Source organism: Urocitellus parryii, chromosome 4 (assembly GCF_045843805.1).
Source record: "Urocitellus parryii isolate mUroPar1 chromosome 4, mUroPar1.hap1, whole genome shotgun sequence".
NCBI classification, from domain to species: domain Eukaryota; kingdom Metazoa; phylum Chordata; class Mammalia; order Rodentia; family Sciuridae; genus Urocitellus; species Urocitellus parryii.
In genome coordinates, this window is record NC_135534.1 from 89,776,787 (window position 1) to 89,792,474 (window position 15,688).

General features: G+C 34.9%; 1 long non-coding RNA gene across 3 annotated transcripts in view; it reads left to right on the plus strand.

Annotated features, from left to right (window-relative positions):
- The first annotated feature begins 644 nt into the window (after positions 1 to 644).
- LOC113185391 (uncharacterized) overlaps positions 645 to 15,688 on the plus strand; it is a 31,005-nt gene continuing 15,961 nt past the window's right edge. For 2 of the 3 annotated variants that reach the window (XR_013343497.1, XR_013343498.1), the window contains exons 1-2: positions 645 to 829; positions 7,632 to 7,662. This is a non-coding gene — a long non-coding RNA (uncharacterized LOC113185391). The remainder of the gene's footprint in view (positions 830 to 7,631; positions 7,663 to 15,688) is intronic. The other variant, XR_003301122.2, reaches the window with a different exon arrangement.

Here is a 15,688-nt window from a genome sequence, read left to right on the forward strand (position 1 = left end):
AGAAACTCACAATTCAGAAAAACAAAACAAAAACTGCTCAGTGTAGTGATTGTCTGAGACCTGGGTCAATGGATTCAAAGCTTTATTTCCCATTTGCAGATTCATGTTAACCCCTTATCTCACCTAACCACATCCCTTCATAAAGTTGGCATAGAAATAACTCATGATAAACCCCATTTGACTATAGGCATGAGATGTAGTGTCCAGATTTTGAAACTTCTCTGCTCAGAGATTGTTCAATTTTTTTTTTTCATTTTTCACCCTTTCTTTTCTTGGCATTAGCCATGGAAAATATCTGGAGTTTTCTCCACTAAAGAGCTTTCTTCTAGATCTAAACTATAATACATAATTTCATATATAAACTATAAAAATATAATTTTTATATACTATAAATATAATAAAAACTATAGAAATATAATTTCCCAGTGGAGCTCTCCAATTGGATTTCTCACAGACATTTCAGGTATAACATGTCTAAAATGAAACTCATCGTTGTCTCCACTACATTATCTTGACCCCACACTTGGTTCCCACATCCTTGCCAACACTTGGCAGCACAAGGCACTCTAATTTTAGGCACTCTGTTGGGTATAAATCTTGTTCAGCATTTTTAAATTACTACTGACTTTGAGTTATTACTTGTTTGTATTTATATCTCCCATCTAGACTGTCATTTACCTGTAGTTAGGGACCACAGATTCTCATTTTTATTTCCACAGTTTCTGAAAAAGTGTGTGAAGCATGCTCAGAATCAATAAGCTTCCACTTAATAAATGAGAAAGGAGTGAACTCATCAGAATCCCAGAGATTGCTGAAAAAAATTACCACGGTAAGCACAAATGTGTATATGTGTATGTGTGTGTGTGTGTGTGTGTATATATATTTCAAGTTTAATCAAGATTAAATATAAAGAATGAACCCAATTTGCTTTTTTTTAAATATTTTTAAGTTGTCAATGGACTTTATTTATTTATATGTGGTGCTGAGAATCAAACCAAGTGCCAATTTACTTTTAAAAAGTTATAGGTGATGTTAGTTTTGACACCCCTTCATCTAAGTCTAAATAAATTCAATTTTCTTCTCAGTATGTGGTGCAGTGGAAAAAGGATTTTTTTTTTTTTTTTTTTTTTTTTTGGAGTCAGGCATGTCTGTTTTTTCATCTTGGCTCTATCCTTTACTAAATGTGTGACCTAAGAAAAGTAATATAAACTTCTTGGGGAAAATAATACATCTCATGTAGACCTAATTTACAAATTGAATTTCAATAGAATAGTGTATTGCAAGTTACCTATTATTGTACCTGATATGTGGTATACTAGGTAGTAAATAAACAGTAGCTATTATTATTTTCATGAGAAGAACTTCATAAAATTTCAAGGTGCAAATAAAATTGGATTTTCATTTTATTCTACATGAATCACCTTAAAAGAAAAGTATGCTACATACTCCACAAGCTGTGCAGTCCATGCATTGCTTATTGTCATTTCAGGATGACTGACTTGCTGCTGCTGAACAGCTTTACTGTGTGCTAGTTTATGAATCTCAAGTTTCTGGCATGGAAAGAATCTGATGATTTTTTTGTTGTTGTTGCTGTCAATACCATTTTCTAATTAAAAATCAAAAAGGAAGAGAAACAGACAAGAGCCATCATCAACACTAGTGTGATTGCACTTGTCATTTAAGTCAAATTATCAAATTTTATATAATGTATTGAGTATCTGTTGAGTGCAGTAAATTTAGCATTACAAGAGACCACTTCAAACTTAGCAACCTAAAACAACAAATCATTCATTCACACGTCTGTATTTATGTGTTATCTAAACTTTGGCAGTTTCTGTGGGGTTTGATTCCAATCTGCAGAATGTGCTTGGGTCTACTCTTGCATGTCTTGTATTCTCCTTGACCAGGGGGCTACCCATGACATTTTTTTTCTTATGGCAAACAGCAGAGGAACGTGACAGTAAACTCAACCCCAGAAGCACATTGATATCTGGAGATTTATATAAAACTAGCAATGCTATAACTAATACAGTAGGCTTAATGGAGGAGTTTATACTTGAAGTAGGATGAGAGCAAATTAACCTTAGTTGGGTACTTGTGCATGAGTCACTTTATACGAAGTACTGCATTTGTTCCCCACAGCTACCCTGCCTGAAGTGGGTGTTGTTATTGTTGCTTTAGAAATGAAGTCACAGAGGCTCCAAAATATTAAATGATTTATGGAGGTCAACATGCTACTGGCAGGGATGAGATCGGAAATAAGTCACCTGAGCCTCTGTTTAATTCTATAGTAACCATAGAAATAGGGAAAAAAGTGAATTTCAAAATGCAGAATTGAAAAAGAAAAAGCTTGAGATGAAAAAACACAGGATGTGTTTGAGTATTGGCAGCTAATCTTGCTTTAAAAGTTTGGTTTAAAAGGTGTTGTTTTAAACTTTGCACACAAGAGACTATGGAACAGAAGAAAAGTGAGAATGCAGAAATATGGTGGGAAGATTAATTCATCAGATTATATGGAAAGTAGGAATAGTGTACAGCCAACTCAAGAGGTGATCACAATAATTGAATTACGTAGCAATAAGGACTGACCAAAATGAATGGTGTGAGAATAGAAAGAAAGGAGGAAACAAATGTGGAAGATGCCAGACAGGTAGAACAAACGATTTCCTGGCAACCAGTTGAATATGGGTAACAAAAGAGCCAATAATTACTGCAGTATATTATTCAGGGACATGGAGAAAAATGGTGGTGCTATTAAGAAATATAAAAAAGATAGGAAGTAGAGCTAGATTGGGGAAAGTAGTGAGTTCTGTTCTTGACTTGTTAAGTTTGAGGGAAAAACTATTTGAAATGCCGAACACAAGAAAGTTGGACAGTAAGTTGCCAATTAGAATACATCCTCACCTTCTTTCATACCAATAGAATTGTAGCATGTCTACCTAGTAGTAGATTCCCTAATCCCCTTAGCATTAATTCACATGACTAATGTCCCCAATGATATTTGAAGAGAAGTAATGCATGCCTTTTTCAGACTCCTGTTTGCATCTGGAGGCTCTTTCAATTGAAATGGTAATAACCAGAGGCACCTGGGAATTCTAAAGATGTGCTAAAGATGTAAAAATGTAAAGCAACTGTCAATGCACCTAAAATACCTTCTTTAGAATGTCTAATGAGAATAAAAACATTTTCTTAGTCCTTAAGCCACTGAATTAGTTTTTATTGTTTAACTATCTTCATCTGTTTGAGCTGCTATAATAATTTACCACAGATTGGGAAATTTATAAACAACAGAAATTTATTTCTCACAATTCTGGAGATGGGGAAGTCCAAGCTCAAGGTCCTGGGGAATGCTTGGTCTCCACTACCAAAATGGTACCTTCTTGCTGCAACTTCAGAGGAGACAAATTGTCCTAGCAAGACAGAAGGGACAAAAAGCAAGAAGAGGGAACTGTCTCTGAAGCCTCTTTGATAACAGTATTAATCCATTCATGAGGGTGGAACCCTGTGGACTTAATCACTTTCCAAAAGGTCACACTTCTGCAGGAATTAACATTAAGCATGAATTTTGGAGGCAACACCATTGTTTAAACTATAGCATTAACAATTTAGACCTTATTGGACACAGATTCTGAGTGGATACTGATACTGGAGATCCACAGCTGATAATTCTGTCAGAGTGGAAGCCTATTGGAGAAAACTAATAAATAGAGTCCTGGTTGAAATCTGGTTTACTTTGTATTTGTGAGCCTTTCCTAGTTCTTTAACTAAAAATGAGGATTAAAATACATAGTTGAATAATTACCATTGGCAGCTTGCTGTCTGTGTGTAAGAGTTTTTATAGAGAAAAGCAAGTGGAAGTCACTGAAACTAGCTCCTTCCTCCCCTCCTGACCAACATGGGAAAGGGGCACAGTGGGTACAGCTTTTAGTCCCAGGAGTTAGCTGATATTAGTGACACCAGTAAAGACCTAAAGAGTGGAGGGTGATAGGATCTATCATAGCTCCGTTTAAGCAATTTAGCTTCTATACAAACCTGAAATATGCTTATAGACTCTTGCAAGCTCAAACAGGTTGTGGCCCAAATTGGACCTTCCTTAATGAATATGGAATCATTGCAAGACCAGATTATTTTTCAGTACAGGGGATTGAACACAGGATGCTCTGCTATTGAGCTACATCTCCAACCCATTTTCTTTTTTCATTTTTCTTTTCCTTCTTTTATTATTATTTATTATTTTGTATTTGTTGTCTTAATACAGGGTCCTGCTAAATTGTCAAAGCTGGCCTCAAAATTGCTGTCCTCTTGCTTCAGCCTCTGTAGTAGCTAGGATTATAGGCATTTACAAGTGCACCCACTTGACCAGATTTATAAAGCCCCAGATATGTGGTATGTGGCTTTTGGTTTGTCTAATATGTTTTTTTTCTCCTGAATAAGAGGAATAAAAAGCAGTTCATATTTTCGTTCAATTATGCTCTAGGGCTATGTAAACTTCCCACTCTGCATAATATAATCTGAAGAAATTTTGACCATTTAGACATTCTACAAAGCATTACATTAACTTATTAAATTGATGTCCTCCTGCTGACTGGACAGAATGAGCATGAGTGGGTTAGCATGCTGCATGCCTTAGTAAGACACATGTACACCTGAGGCAGGAAATGAATCCAGTGGGGATTTGAAGACCTACCACTTTAATAAAAATTACAGGGCATTATCAGGGATGTGCTAGGACATTCCCTCTGAAATAAAAGACTAATCACCACATCTTGTCTTCTTTATTACAAATAGTAATCATAGCGCCTGATAGGTCTCTTTGCACTGTGAAGGCAGTGTATCCTCAAACTGGAAATATTGCTCTGGTTCATACACTGACTGCCAGTATTAAAGGGACCCAGAGTAGGTAAGGACCCTGTAGAACATTTAAGTGCAAGTACAGTCCATCAAACCTTTTGATGTTACAGTTTCAATGGTGGAAAAAAGATGCAGGGTGGAAATAATAGCAAGCCACCGTGGGAAAACAATAATAAAAGCCCCCAGAATTCTGGAGCAGGACCAGGCCACCTGCACTGGAGAAGTAAATCTTTCTAAAAATAGCTCTTGGATGTCTCTGGGCCCTATTGAAACAGAATGCTGGACCCTGGAGAATCACGTGATCATGTATCCTGAACTGCTGGTTATTAGCTGAATTTGCAGGAATTGAACTATAGCAGTCACCTGAACCCAGTATAGTTCATCATAAAAATGAATTGGTATATCCAACAGTGAGCCTGAATAGATCTGGAAGTTAGAGTTAAGTTTCATGAGCAAGTAGCCCAGACTCTCACATGACCCAACACAGTAGTCATGCCCCTCTAATATATCATAATTACAGCCATATTGACAGCTCAGCATAACCAGCTGAAGAGGAAGCAAAAGTTGTAGGAGGAATCAAAAGCTCTAGCTTGATTTGAATATGTCAGCTGGATATGTGGGCACTAGCTGAAAATGAATGGTGACTGCTTTTCAGTCAACCACTGGGTAGCCTTGAAAGACAGTGGAGAAGAAGAGTCTTCCCAAAGCAAAGAGCTGTGTTGAACAAACACTCAAGAGCAAAGCCCTATGGTATTCCAGACTCTGGGCTTTGACAGTGAAGAAGTCTGTAGTAGCTGTAATGTACTAGAGGTTAGATACCATTCCTGTTTCTTTCTCTTAAACTCCTATGCTATCTTGGGAGATAAAATGAAAGCCGAAATTAAATTTCTTGTCACTGCATGGAATAGGAACTCAAAGTCAGATTTAATTTAATTAAAAGAAAATATAGAAAGGGACCCATCTTACACACCTATATCTGGACACCAGGATTTATAACCACTTTAATCTTCACCCTAAACCTATCCCCAAAAAATTCCCCACTGTGTCCAGTCTATTCCCACACCCTGAAAAACTCTTGCAATTATGCCTACAGTCCTGTGGGTTATATTTTTCCTATTCTTTTCACAACCCTTCACAAGTCAAGTTGTTAAGATTTTTATTGTTAAATGAAAATATGAGCTAGGTAAACTTGTTTGATTATATTCTTCTTTTTAATTCATTAGTTTTCCTAGATTAGCATCTGTTAAATGGAGGTGGTTGTGGGAAGAAGATAGTAAGCTCATTATTTTTCTCTGGGTGTAAATATTACCCAGATTGATCTTCTTTTCTCCTACATGTGGGAAAATCACTATCTCAAAGAGATGCCTCAGTGGAATTGCATAAAAAATGAGATGACCTGGAATGAGTAGCAGTCTTCCTCTTGGGACCATATTTGGGCAGCACATGTAGTTCTGATTTGGCCTGTAAATTGACTGAGCACAAATGGGCTTTGATCCCATTCTGGGGAATACTGCTCTCTCTCCTCTGGGAACACTGTACATAATCATCTTTCAGATGGTACCAAACTAAAGCCTTTGCCAAATTCATTCCATTTGTCCAACCAAAGACACAGCAGAGAGAGACGGAAAGAACAAGGGTTGAAACTAGGCAGATTTAGGTAAGAACACTTATTTATCTAGTGGTTTTTCAATAAAAAACATGCTTCAGTATCTTTATTTGTAAGATAGGAATAATAATATTTAACTTGTAGGAATGAATACTTGGAAAAGCAAAGGAGACACATAGATAATGTGCTAAACACATTGCATAGTATATAGGTAATCACTGAATATTACTAAAAAGATAAGGGGTGCTCACTTTTAAGAAAAACAAATAGTAACAATAAGTAATATTTTGAAAGCTGACTAAATATTTGATATTATGGTAAGCATATTACAGTTCACATCAATCTCATAATATAAGTGCCATCACTGCGTCCAGTAAATTAGGGGTTTGAGGCACAGAGAGGTCAAGAAACTTCCTTGGGGTTTCAAACCTAAGTATTCTGCCTCCAGAGTGTGTGCTATTAAATACCATGACAGATAGTAATGTCTTCTTCTTTAACATAAAAAGTAGATGGGGTTTGATTATCTAAGTAACTTAATAGAATAACTTTATTTAATTACAATTTTTTTTTTAGTTGTAGATGAACACAACATCTTTATTTTATTTATTCTTATGTGGTGCTGAGGATCAACCCAATATCTCACACATGCTAGACAAGCACTCTACCACTGGATGATAGCCCCAGCCCCTATTACTTTTTATTTTAAGCATTCAATTGAGTCACTTTCTTTAAAAAGCCCAAAGAAAATAATAAAATGCCTTCTGGACTTGGAATCATAAGACCTGTAAACAGTTTCTAGTTCTGACACTACTGTAAATCACTTAACATCTCTGAGCTCCCTCAGATATAAATGGGGCAACTGCTATCTTACCTTGATAAGAGGTATAAAGGAGGAAATAGACACATAAAGAACCTTATAAATGTAATTGGCTAGCAAATTTTAGTTGCCTTTAGTAAAAGAGTACTATTATATATTGTTTAAAGAATCTAAAATTAAAATAAGATTCTGCTCCATTCACTTGAAAAATGCATCAGATTATTTAATTGAACTTTAAATTGCAACCTACAATTAAAATATTTTAAAATCTAAATTTCTAAAAGTGTTTTAATATTACAAAATTGACATGGATGGAAACAAAGAATGGTGCTACACAATGTCTCTTTCTTTTTATAGGAAGTTTTCATGAGAAGATGAGAAACAACAGGTATCCAATATTCTGAAGGACATCATTATGAGGTTACCTAGGTGACTCACCAGGGATGTATTATCACGTTATGCCTCATATTCTTCTGGAATAAGTGGAAATGGGAAAGATGTGAGACATGGAGTTTAAAACTTCTGAAAAGAAACTTGCATTATTATCACTTTAATCAAGAATGTGAAAAGATGTATTTATTCATTATTTTCTAATTTATTTATTTATTTAATAATATTAAGCATCTATTGCACTGACAAAGATGTTGAAAGAGATCTATCTAGAAACATTCAGTCTAGTTGAAACTATAGGGTATACACAAATCAAGTAACCAACATTGTAGAAGGGTACGTCATTAATTAACAAAGTATGTGATGTAGCTAGGAAGTGAAAAGAACATTCAGACAGGAGTAATTAATGTGAGCAAGACAGTTCAGGAAATGTTACAGGAGTGAGAACAAAGACTGGGGATCAGGAATATCTTCAGCTTTGGAGAACTCATGAAAAAATTATCTTGCAGAAATATGATGGGTTGACTGTATGCACCAACCAAATGAATGAACGACTGCTGGAGTAGAGTTCACCTGTACAAAACATCCAATGTGGGCTGAGGAACTAGAGATGTGTTCTGAGAGCAGTATCATCTGTAGTGCAGTGGAACTAAGGTTATCTGTCTACCATAAATCAGCCTTCACATGGTAGAAGTGTAACTTCAGTTTTCTGTGTGGTCTATATCTTAAATATATGTTACAAAAAGAGTTCATCCTATACATATCAAAACAAACAATCACACAAACAAACAAACAACCAGCAGTGGCTTCCAACACATTGGCAGATGTTTTGGCTTGCTTGTTTATAAGATAACAAAAAGGTCACAACATAGGCAGAAGAGCTCTTGTGGAGAAGCAATGATGCCACCAGGATGCACCTCCTTCCATCTTTCTGTCTGCCATCCTTATCATAAGCTTTGGCCCTTAAGGCCACACGATGGTGGTCATTATCTCCAGACAGGCAGGGTGAAGAGGAAAGGGCAAATGCAATGGGCAAAAAGGCAGGTGATGAGAATCTGCTATTTAAGATTATCTGAATATCTTGTCCATTTAATCTCTGTTCACACGCATTTGGCATAAACAAGGTTCACGAGGCCAATTGTAATTGCAAGTCTGCTTTAAGGGAGCAATCTTAGCTAGATAAACTGCTGTGTCAAGCAAAATTAGAGGTCTGCTTGCAAGGAAGGGAGGAATGGAGGTATGTAATTGCCTGTGGAATGGGGTAGTGAATCAAGAAGCCGACTTGGAGATATGAAATATTTTCTGTCTCTTTCAAAAATTATACCTGGTTGATGTAGGAAAGCCTGGATAAGTATGTAAAGGGAAACCTGAGTGGGTTTTCTCTGGTTCCACCAGCTGAACAGGTTACTGATATTCATTCTGGATTTTGGCATTACTTTGTCTATTAGTCTAACTTCTATATTTTATGTGTCTTTTTGGGAGCCGTTCATGATATATTTTGGAAAAGTCTGGAAAAGCTACATCAAGAAATGCTAGCCAAATTGCATTTTAAAGCAATATTTCATAATTTCTTAGTTTATAATTATTATTGTTGTTGCTGTTGTTGTTGTTGTTGTTGTTGTTATTATTGTTTTGATGATAGGAATTGAACTCAGGGCCATATGCTAGACAAGCACTCTACATCTGAGATACACTCCCAGCCCTTAATTTAGTATTTTAAGTGTCACTTAGGAAGCTTTGTTTCACTCTAAGTTTGCATTCCTAGCCTGGTTGCTTCTTGGACAATTTTTTTATAAGTTATTCTCCTACCTCATTTCCAAACATGCCTTCTATAGTTATTTTATAAGACACAAATTCTGATAACTCCATTATCAAAAGTATTTTGGGATTTATCTTAATTATCTCTTGTTTTTCTGGCAGTTGCTCCTTACATGCAGAATTATTCCCATACTTTAAAATATAAATATATATACTTGTAAGTAGATGTATATATGCATATCTCTACCCTTATACATGTTATATGGGAATAAATATGTCATTACATAAAGATGCATATTCATATCATTTACTCCTAATAGGTTCTGGGGCCTCTGTGGTTTAGGAATACCTTAATCCTTTGAAAGTCTTAACAAACTCTAGTCCTTTCATTTATTGATTGATTGTACTGGCAGGGGTTATGCATGGGAGGCAAGTGCTCTGCCACAGCACTATGTCCCTAGACTTCCCATCTTGATCTGGCCTTATCATCTCTACTCTTTTTCCAAAAACCTGTCAAAATCATTTCCTTTTAAATTTGTAAATGCCAGGCACAAGTGTCCTAGAGAACTGGGCTTCTTTCTTTGAGCTTCTGGCTGGGGCAAAATCATTCTTAGTTGTATTGTTGGCCCTTTGATGCTTTTAAAGACAACTCATTATTTAAAACTCATTTTTTTTTTTTTGGTGAGATGTTAGTATGAATTACGTAGACTATTTTATCAGAATTTAAAGTACTACTTCTTTATTATTAATCCTCCCATTTTCTTCTTTCCTTTTCTCCCTTCTTTTCTCTTCTATGTCTTGTATTTTTCTGTTTTTATTCTTTCCTATTTTTAATAATATATTGAGGCCTGATATTGTCCACCATTTCTTATGTTTATTATTTATATTTGTCTAACATTTTTTATAATTTCTTTTATTTTCAATATTCTCAATTTTATGTCAGCAGTTGTAATTGGCATATGGTATATTATTCTTTAATTGAATGTAGTGTATGGTTTTTCAGAAGTATACAACTTTAAGAATAGTACTTTTGAAGGCAGACATAATCTTTCATTTCTTAGGTGAAGAGGATTAAATTAATTAACCCTCTCCACTCATTTTCTTCATTTCATTAATGAACACAATAAAAGAATTTTCCTCATAAAGTCACTTTGAGAATTAACAGTGTATTTGAATATTAACCACAATGTTTAGAAGTTCAATATGTAGTATCTGATACAATTGGTATGATTTTTCTTAATTGTATTTATTGCAACTGATGTTTTACTTCAGTTCTGTAATTTTAAAATAATTTTTAAAAATATTTTTTGAAATTTTCTTTTGTCTTTTGTTTTCTACATAAACAAACAGCAATTTATAGGAACAAATTCTGAGATGAAGTCCACTAGTGATTTACATGTATAAAATACATGTATAAAGTACATACATCAATTAGTTGATGAATTACTTGAATTAGAAATTCAATAATATGATTCTGATATCAAAGTATATATAAAGAGACATAGTGACAAATTTTCCCTGGTCACTTAATATCTCATTCCAAAGGCAAATAATTTTCCTGTCTCTTGAATACCCTTAAATATGTTATTTTATCTATTTTCAATTTTATCTATATATAAACTTATGCATTTCCTTTCTTTCCCTCCATTTATACAAAAATTGCATACTGTTCACACTCTTCTACTTTATTTAGCAATAATTATAGGTTAGGATTTCTTCTATATTATCATAAAATAACATATTACTTTTTATGAATTGTCTCAATTCCATCATATGGATAGATCACAATTTATTTATATAAAGGCATTTACCTCTATTTCAATCTTTTGTACAAATTGTCTGAATATATAAGTTTGTAAATCTGACATTTTTCACATGTGCAAACATTTCTTGGTAAAATCCCCAACAAATGAATTTGCTTTATCAAAAGTAGGTGCATTTGTAATTTTGATTTATATTGGAAAGTTGACCTTTGTAAGGATTATATCAATCTAAACTATTACTAGCCATATATATACACGCACATATATATCTGCATTGTTGCCAACACAGTAATATCAAATATTTTAATCTCTGCCAGTCTGAGGTGAAAAACAGCATCTGAATATACTTTTATTAAAGCTTATGTTTTTTGACAACAAAATCTTGAATGGAATAATAACTTTTTGCTATAAACTAAATGGTTAGTGGCCATCCAAAGTTTTTACATTGAATCCTAACTCCCATTGTGGGTGTATAACATTTTTGTATAATCTGAATCCTTTTAAATTTATTGATTATTTTTTATAGCTTAGCCTACAGACTGTTTTGGAAACTGACTCAAGTGCATCTAAAAAGAATGTGTATTCTGCTGTAGTTGAGGTAACTGTTTCCTGGAGGCCTGTTGGATCTAGGTGATTTGCAGAGCTCTTGAAGTCATCTATTTTCTCATAGACTTTTGCCTAATGGTTCTGTCCAGTATTAAAAATGGGATATTAAAATTCTCAATGCCTCTGCTAAATTATCCATATCTTACTTCAATTCTACAAGTTCTTATTACATGTATTCTGGAGCTCTGTTGTTATGTGTATTTTTTAAAAAAAATAATTGCTGTATTTACCCAATCCATTCATCCTCTTATCACTATAAAATATCCTTATCCCTTTTAACCTTACAAAATCTTTGGTAATGCTTTTGTCTTAAAGTCAATTTGTCTACTACTACTTTAGTCTTTCCATTTATCTTTAGGGTAGTGTATGTTTGTGTTGTGGACACCCTCACTAAAAATTGTTTTGGATGTCAAGGCCACTTACAACACACATACACACACACACACACAGAGTATGAAAAGATTTATTGCTCACATAATAATGTTTCCTGGGGAGATCATGTGACACCACAGGAGAGAAAAAATAGCATAAGAAAGTAGGAAAATTATGCAGGCTTGCTTGGAGTTTCTCTGATGATTCGAGTAGGACCAGGATGAAGGATCCTCCATGTAGTCAGAACTCCCAGACAGCACCATAGTTTTTATTCTCATTTGGGATTTTCCACATCTCCTTTCTTCATCACCCTCATTTATGATTTTCTGTTATATTTCATTGAGAAGCAGAAATAACTCGATTGAACTCCATTTCCCACCACCCATCTCCCTGCAATTCTACCATGCTGTTTACCTCCCCTTGTCTTACACTAAATGTCACTGCTCCTATAAGATATCTGTTCATTTCCTCTGTAGACTCCAACTAATCTAATATCCTCAAGGACCTTATCCTTGCTCCTATTTCTATAAATTATCTCAGCATATAGAAAAGATCTAATGTCTCTTCCTTTCATCTTATACTATCTCCAGCAAACACCTTTCATTATCTATTTGTCATTATGACAAAACTTTAAAGGAAAATTTAGAATCTCATCCTATCTATCCCACTTAGACTGCTCTTTACAGGATCATGGATTCGTGTCAGAGAACAAAGAGGGATCTTAAAAAAAAAAAAAAAACAACTTTAAATCAGATTATGCATTCCAGATTTTTCCATTGTATTAGATAAAATCCACATTCTGATTTATAACATACAATACACTGGCTCCTGGCTGGGTCTCTGGCCTCATGTTTTCCGAGTCTCCTCCCTAATACCTCCAGCCTCTCTAGTCTTTAAACAAGTCAAGCTCATTCCTCACTTACATCCTATGTTTTCATTGTCTGTCCTTCCTAGGACTCTCTTCCCTCAGATCTCTGTACTGTTGCTTTCTTGTCTTTTAGCAATCATTTAAAATATTTCCCTCCAAAGAAAGGCTTTCTCTGGAAAGAAAGAAAAAAAAAAAGGAAATCAATTTAAGGTAGTTAGAGGCCCAGCTGCTGCTCCACCACCCTATTTTATTGTTCTCAAGATGGTTATTTGTCTAATATTTTCTTTTTTTCTTTTTCTTTTTTGGTACCAGGGGTTAAACTCAGGGAACTTAACCACTGAGCCACCTTCACAGCCTTTTTTATTTTTTTATTTTGAAAAAGGGACTCACTAAGTTTCTGAGACTGGCCTCAAACTTCTGATCCTCCTGGCTCCACCTCCTTGGTCACTGGGATTGCAGATGTGCACCATCACATCCAGCTAATATTTTCTTTATTTATTGATTATTTTGATATTTTGTTTGTTAGTTGGTTAATTGCTTGGTCTATCCATGAGATTGTAAACTTTGTGAAAGTAAATATTTTTTCTTGTCTAATCCATTACTGTAATCCATTACTGTAATGTCTTGGAAGGCATTAAATTTGTAGGTCCTAAGTAAATAACTGACAAATAAATTCACAAATCTCAGGTAAAGGCAAAGGGAAACAATGTATCCAGAATTGAGTCTTGGGAGAGCCCATGGAAAGAAAGAGAAAGGGAATTTATTATTGTATCTCAAGCATTATTGTTCGTTAGGGTCCTCAGTCTCTCTTTATTTTATCTACAATCTTTCTTGGTGGTTTTGTGTATTCTTATGCATTTAATTATCACTTATAGATTTAGATGTTGTTCACAATATATCTTCAGGCTAAATTTCTCTCTGCACCATTACTTCAAACATACAAAGGTCACTTACCTCCACTACAAGGGGAAGGGAGTGTATATTTCTAGCTGTTCTGCATTAGGTATTTCATGTGTTAATCCTGATATTCATTATAACTATGTAAATATGTATTATATTAATATTTATGTAGGAAATAAGTTTAGGGAGTTGAAATAACATGCTTGAGGTTTTGCTTAAAAGAAAGAGCACAGAGTCAAACCTAGATGTTCCTCTAAGGACTTTTTTCCCCCCAGAACTGGGGATTGAACCCAGGACTTGGAACATGCCATTGAGCTACATCCCCAACTCAAACCTAGATGTTGATTTTAAAGTTCCTGGACTTCTTGTCTGTTAACTATAACAGAAACAATCATAGACATACAACTAGGATCACTAGAAGAGTGTAGTCCCCTTAGGCATGTTGCAGGAGTTGCTGAAGAAGCAGAATGTGGAAAGTTTTCAGTAAGCTTCATGGATGGTGTAACCACTGAACAACAACAGAGGAGAGGTTTTATGAATATGAAGGTGACTTTAGCAATGGGTAATAAGTAGCAAATTGAAGTAGTAGAGGGAGTCAGCAAATTAAAAGAGGAAGAAAATAGGGAACCTGGCTATCTCTCTTTTTAAGGTTTAAAAATTAAAGGCAGCAAGTTGTTTTCACAACATATGCAATTGATGAAATGCCCTTAAAGGTATTTAGAAAACAAACTGCATTCAAAATGAAAGGAAAATGAGAGGGGCTATGTTCTCAAAATAGTGCTCAAAATTTCAATTAAGGTAGCATGTCAAGATTTTGGTAACAGACATTACATACATTCCTTAGTGTTATATTGAAGGTGCAAAGTTCCAAAGGCTCCAACTTTGGATAACAGTGTTAAATTTCTGAAAAAATAATGAAAATTGCCAGCATATCTCAGTATATTTTCATGTCTATCTTTTGGAGCTATTTTTTCTTGGCACATTTCTAAATCTCAGTCTTCTGATGTGCTTTGCTCATATCTTCTATAAGATGAAGGAACTCTGCCTACACACACACACACAAATGAATCAAATCGGAGTTACAGATATAGTGAAATACGTGATGTCACAGCTGTAAATGTTTGGGCTGGTTTGTTGTTGTTGTTGTTGTTGTTTTGTTTTTTGTTTTGGTTTTGTTTTGGACTAAAAGAAATAATGCTCTTTGGCTAATGAAAACCTGGAGAAAAGAGACATGAAAAGTGAGAATACACTGCACACCCGCTGTGCAAACGAGAACAGAGATTGTTCATTGTCCTGGGTGACAAATGCTTTTCTGAGGATGGCTTTCCCTCCATCAGCACCAGGCCTGAGTGCCTTTGATGAGTGAGTTACAGTGTTATATCTTGGGCTTCCTAAGATTCAGCTATGAATTAGACCAAGAAAATAGCTGCTCTGTGGAAAATTATACTCTACCAGAGGTAAACAGGCAAAAACCAAAGCCTAAGATTAATTCTTACATGATGTGATAGATTTGATGCTAGAAAGACTAATACCTATGCATTACTGCAGCCACATACCTCAGTGTGCATTTACTTGTTTGTTTCTTTCCAAAGTGATAATTGTCTGAAAAAAAAAAAAGTTTTGGTAGTGGGAGAGGAAGGAAAGTTTAATGGCACAAAGAATCTTAGCTCTGACAGAGGCAACACCAGGTAGAAAACTTGTCAGAATGAGAAGTGAGAGGATTCTCACAAAAGGCTGTGGCTTGCAGGTTTCCTACA